The sequence below is a fragment of the Notamacropus eugenii genome, chromosome 1, assembly GCF_028372415.1.
Source record: "Notamacropus eugenii isolate mMacEug1 chromosome 1, mMacEug1.pri_v2, whole genome shotgun sequence".
Taxonomy (NCBI): domain Eukaryota; kingdom Metazoa; phylum Chordata; class Mammalia; order Diprotodontia; family Macropodidae; genus Notamacropus; species Notamacropus eugenii.
The window spans coordinates 551,805,003-551,811,397 of record NC_092872.1 but is presented as its reverse complement, the minus strand read 5'-3'; the positions used below and the strand labels follow the sequence as shown (position 1 = coordinate 551,811,397).

The following is a 6,395-nucleotide window of genomic DNA, read 5'->3' as shown; positions in this document are numbered from 1 at the left end:
ATGCTTAATAAATACCTGTTGATTGATTGATTGACAAAGGTAGGTTTACAAACAAAATGTCATTCCAGGTAGCAACTGTAAGTTTCTGACTCAGTGAAAATTATCATCTCTAGATATAAACTGATATTCCAAAATAGTTTGATTCTCATAAATCATGGTAACTAATCAATAAAAATCACCAGTGCCAATGGAAATATAAAACTGCGTCCTTATGATATCTTCAATTACTGCTATGAAGGAGCAGTTGAAGGAAGTTGGTCTTGCTGGTAACCAGCACTTCCCAAACATTTGTGGACTAATTGAGAATACTCAAGCTGTTTTGAGGTAGGGGCTACCCCTGCTTTTATTTTTTTTAATATTTTTATTGATGACTTTTATTTTTCACATCATAATTTTCCCCAGTATCTTTTATCTCTCAGAGATCCATACTATATAAAAAATAATGTTTTATTTATTTTTTTATTAACAGACCATTAGAAAAATAATCATGGTAGAGACCTTTAATTCATTCTTCTAATGTCTGATGATATGGTCTTCCCTGTTACCAGCATCTCCACCTTACATAAAATGTGTAATCTTTTTCTTCATTCTGCCTCATGGAGGTAAATTGAAGGGCCACAAGAAGTTGTTGTCAGCTTTGAAGTGTTTGCCAACAGTGTAGATCTCCAGGATGAAGTCCTCAATGCAGATAATTCCATATTTACCAAGAGATTTTGCAACAAAGGCATTATCTGTCTGGGCAAATCTCTGTTTTCTTGATCTTGCCATAATCACGTTTGTAAATCAAGTCATTCACAGACTTCAGGTTTGAGTAACCCCAAGCAAGGTATGATTCCACAATCCTCAGCATGTTAATTGAGGCCTTGTTAAGCTTAACAAAAGTGTCATTGAAGATTTGATGAAGATAAAGAAGCTGCAATACTTTTTGTATCTTTGGGCCAATAGCATTGACACCTCTGATTCTAATCACAAAAGCTAACTTGAGTTCAGCAGGTATATAGCAATGGCCAGCTTTGCATGCCATTCTAGCCAGCCGGATTTCACTTCTGTACATCTGTTTGTATCCCTTATGGTAGACTTTAGCTTTTTCATAGATAACTTTTCTCCATATTTCATGGAGCTTTTTTATAACCACCTTCTTAATCAGGCATTTATCCTTCAGTAGTGTGAAAGTCTTTCACTTTTTCAGAAGGGATTCTGGAATGGATGGTAACTTCTTTTCTTCCATGCCTGTCGTGACTCCAGTCAGAAAAAGAGCATAAATAGTATTTTTAAAGACAAAAGAAGGAAGAGAATGAGTAGATTCTTATCAATAGTCAGTTGAAGTTTCCTCTGAAGTCCCTTTTACAGAATTAGATATGAGGGGGAGGAAGAGAGAAAGAAAAAAATTAACATAATTTATAATACGTTATAAAAGTTCAAAAACATATGCAACGTCTAAACCCTACGGAACTCCTGTCGCCAAGACATGGTGCATTGGGGGTATCCCCTCCTATCTCTTGATTCAAGTCATGCTTGATCTGTAAATTTTTCTACATTCATTTATGATTTGTGTGTGGTCATTCCTTCCACTTATGCTGTAGATATTGTGTATGTTGTTTTCTTGGCTCTCTTTAGAGCCAAGAGACACTCTATAACACTCTATAACAGTATACTTAGATCTTTCCATGCTGCTGCTCTGTATTCATCACCTTATTTCTGTTACATTTATGTACCACATTTTATTTAATCATTCCCCAATTGATGGATGTCTATTTTATTTCCAATTATTATTTCCTATAACAAAAAATTTCTGATATAAATATTTTGGTGTACTTGTACTTTGGACTTTCTTCTTACCAATTTTTCTTGAATTATTAGCCAGCAATAGAGTTTCTTTTTCAAAAGGTATGGACACTTCACTCACTTTATTTGCATAATTCCAAACTATTTTCCAACATGACTGTACCCATTTCACAGTTTCACCAGTAATGTATCATGCCTATTATCTCACAACCCTTCCAACACTAATTATTGTCATTTTTGTCATCTTTGCTAATTTCCGGGATGTGAGATGAAATCTCAAGACTGTTTTGATTCACATCTCTCTTACAAGTGATTTGGAGCACTCTTTCATGAGGTTACAAATACTTTGTAACTTCTTTTGAAAAGCATTTGTTCACATCCTTTGGACATTTATAAATTTAAGAACGGCTATTAGTCTAATATATACTCAATGATTGTGTGTATATATATACATATTATGTATATGTATATATATGTATGTGTACATATGTGTGTGTATATATATATATATATATATATATATATATATATATATATATATATGTATATATATTGGATACCAATCCCTGATCAGAGAAATACAAGGATTTAATTTTATCCATTCAATACTTCCATTTTTTATGCATTAATCTTGCATTAATTTTGTCTGTGCTAAAGCTTTTGAGTTGTATGTGATCAAAGTTATTTATTTAAAATTGCTTCTACCCTTTGACTAGTTAAGAATAAATCTCCTACCCATAGCTGGGAGAGGTTAATGATCTACTTATCCTCTATTTTTTAATAGTATGAACTTTAATATTATTATGCATTTAGAATATATTGTAGAATATAATGTGAAGTGTTGATCTAAGTCAATTTCTGCCAATCAGTTTTCCAGTTTATCCAAAAGTTTATATTAAAAAAGTAGTTCTTTCCTAGGCAATTTATGTTTTCCATTTTTTTAAAACATGGTATTAGTTTCATTATTTCTGATACTCCCTTGTTTATCTTGTCTTCTCTCTTCTCTCTCTCTCTCTCTCTCTCTCTCTCTCTCTCTCTCTCTCCCCCCCTCCATCTCTCCATCTCTGCCTCTTTTTCTCTCTCTGTCTCTCTCTTTATCTCTGTCTTTGTCTCTCCATCTCTTTTTTATTCCTCATTTAAAAATTTACCTTCATAGTCTAGATTTTTTGTTTTTCCAATGAATTTCATTCTTTTATCAATAACTATAAAATTTCCCCTCAGTCGTATGACTGGCATAATATTTAATTATAAATTGATTAATATAAATTAATTCTGATAGTATTATTTTTATTATACCAGACATGAGCACTGAATATTCTTCCAAATATTTAAATTGTTCTATATTTTTATAAGAAATACTTTTTAATTTAACCTATATTATTCTTTGGTATGATCTGATGGAGTAATTCCCAGAAATTTCAAGCATTTTGTAGTTATTTCAAATGGGATTTCCATTTGTATTATTGCTTCTTGGATTTTGTTATAATATAGAAACCTGATTGATTCTGGCAGTTTATTTTGCAGATTTAGTATTTCATTGTCAAATCTACATTTGCATCTGTGTCTTTTGTTTGCATCCACTATTGTTATATTATGATATTATTATTGACTATTATAATATCATGGTATTTAAAGGATGCATTTATTATTTCTTCCTTTTTACAATTTTTCAATATCTCTGTGCCCTAATAATTGGTTAATTTTTGTAAAAGTGCCATGTGGTGTGGATATATGCATCTATATTTATGTATGTACATTTGTATGCATGCCTATCTGCATAACTATATGTATGGATATATATCCTTTTGCAGTTCCATTTAGAGGATGCCATAAGTCTTTCAGCTCTAGGTTCTCTAGCAATTTGTTTAGCTCCATATTTTCCCTTTTGTTAATCTTTCTGCCAGACTTATCCAAAACCAATAAAGGGAAATTGAAGACTTCTGTCACTACTATATTATTGTTTGGATCTTCTTATAATTCAGTTAATATTTTCCTTTATGAATTCAGCCAGGTAATTTCTAGCATATAAATTTAGTAATGATATTGGTTTATCTATGGTTCCTTTTAAAATAATGGAATTTCTTTGTTTATAGCTTTTTCATTTTTGAATTTTTTATTTACTTTGTCAGATAGCGTGATTGCAACTCCTCCTTTCTTGGATTCATATAAGGCATTATTTTTCCTCTGCCCTCAGTTTTATTTTGTATATGTCTGTTTTTAAAATATGTTTGTCATAAGCAAGAGATTGTTGGGTTTTATCTTATTATCTAATCTGTCACTCTTTTTGTTTAATTGAACTGCTTAATCCATTCACTTTTCAAGTTAGATTTACATTTTCCTCCAATTATCTCTAATGTTGTTTTTAAGTTTGAATTTTCCCCTTTCCTTTTGTTAAAAATAATACTGTGCCTCTTTACTTTAGCTTAATGTCTTTTTTAATGATAGACCTTTTTCACAGGCTCTCTTCCCCTCACCTTGATACTCCTTCCCATATTACCTCTTTTCCTGTGAAGTTTTACTTAGTAGTTCCTTTTTCTTTCCTACTTTTATCTGATTATTTAATGATCACCCCTTTTTTTCCCTCTTTTCAGACAAATAGATTCTCCCTTTTTCTCCCCTTCAATTAATTAATTGTTTAGTAAGTTAGTTTTTATTTTATTTTTGCACCCCTTTTGAAAGAGGATTTCTCTTTTATTCTCTTCATTAGCTATCCTAGTCTATTCTAGACTCATTCTCTTGTTCATGGTCCATAGTCTTAGCTAGTCCCTTTCTACTTTCTTAATTCCTCATGCAATCAAAACTTCCAAGGTATTCATTTTGGGAGATATCCTCTAAGGGGTTTCTGTCACTGCCTTTTCTAGCTGTGTGACTTTGGGCAAGTCACTTAACCCCAATTGCCTCATCCTGGGTCATCTCCAATCATCCTGATGAAAATTTGGTCACTGGATTCAGATGGCTCTGGAGGAGAAGTGAGGCTGGTGACCTGCACAGCCCTCACTCACTCAAAGCAAAGTCAAGTGCAAGTGATGTCATTATTTCTTTGATGGCATAGTCTTCTTTGGCAAGGAAGCATGAACACACACACTGTTTTAGAGCTTGCCTCTCAAATCCGTCCTCTCCAAAAGAAAATGCTAGTTCCTGTAGGTGACAGAGAGGACACTGCTCTGTGACAGGATTTTACCCCACAGCACTGATTATATAGGCCACCACTGACCTGTATCCTCCCTCAATTACTTTCCTTTTTAATTTGCCTCAAAAATCTCTATTCTGGGTCCATGCCCTCCCACTCCCCCCAGGTGCTCCAATTGCAATGCCTACTGGTATTAGGACTACCAGTTACCTCTTGAAACATCAAATCCTTGTGGACCACATCCATTACAAGGTTCCCATCTCCCTTCAAATAACTTCCCTCTTCATCTATAGGAAGATTCATCTGTGGAACTCTCCCTCCCACTATCCAACCAAGGTTTCCACTTTTCTCTTCCCTGACCCTGCCTCGTATATACATATACATATACATATACATATACATATACATATACATATACATATACATATACATATACATATACATATACGTATACGTATACGTATACGTATTCATATACATATACATATATATGTGGGTGTACACAGATTGCTATGACTTTGTCCATAGTGCCCCAAGCCCACCTCTCCATCATCTCTTCTTGCTGACTTCTGCTTTCATCCCTGTCTATTTGTGTATATTTAGGAATAAGTATCTTACTGATCTCTTTGCTGTCATCCTCTGTTGCTGTTGCTCTCTCTGGCTACTGTATTAGTTCATTCTTCCTTTATTTCTATTGTCCAGGGTAGTAAAGAATGTAATAGTATTTCTAGGTCTGGTTTCCTTTCTAATCATATTTCAAATGGCTCTTTATTATTGAATGTCTATCTTTTCATCATTTATCGTTAAGCTCAGAATTTGCAGAGCGGATCACCCTAGGCTGCATTCTGGGCTCATTGATCTTTGGAACACTGTGTTCCATTCCCTCTTTTGTTTTCTGTTGAGTGGAAGATAGTTTTGAGTTATCAAAATTTTCTTTCCTTTGTATTTAAAGCTACTATTTCCTGACTGCCTAAAGAATTTGTTGTTTATTAAATAAATTATTAAATAAATAAGTGGAAGTTAGGGGGCAAAGTTTAGTTTTATTTCAAACCCAAACACATGTCCTGTGCCTTTCTAGTTTTTCCATTATCCTACAGAAATCTTTTGTACCTTAGAATGTTACCACACTGCTAGCTATTAAAGAAACCAGTAAATTTCTGCACTTAGAAGCTTAGATTTAATCTCCACAGCACTGGAAAGAGGGAGGGAGCACCAAGGTATAAGTTTGTGTTTTATTGAAAATCCATAGGTAAGGTGACTAGAGTAGACTTGCTACTCGTACTGTGGTGGCAGAGTGGTTGGTGAATGAGTGGCAGTTAGGCATTAGTTCATAGAATTTCACCTTCTTTTAGTTTTCTGGTGTCCTAGTCATGGAGACAGGCAAAACTGCTTTACATTTGGCGTTTAATTTTTGGTTTGGAGAGATTCGAGAGACTGTAAAAATCAGAAAAATATCATAGTCTTTCATCTCATTGGCCAC

General features: G+C 33.6%; 1 pseudogene; it reads right to left on the bottom strand.

The window, feature by feature from the left end:
* Positions 1 to 541: 541 nt before the first annotated feature.
* On the bottom strand, positions 542 to 1,215 carry LOC140527576 (large ribosomal subunit protein uL30-like; annotated as a pseudogene).
* Between the last annotated feature and the right edge of the window lie 5,180 nt (positions 1,216 to 6,395).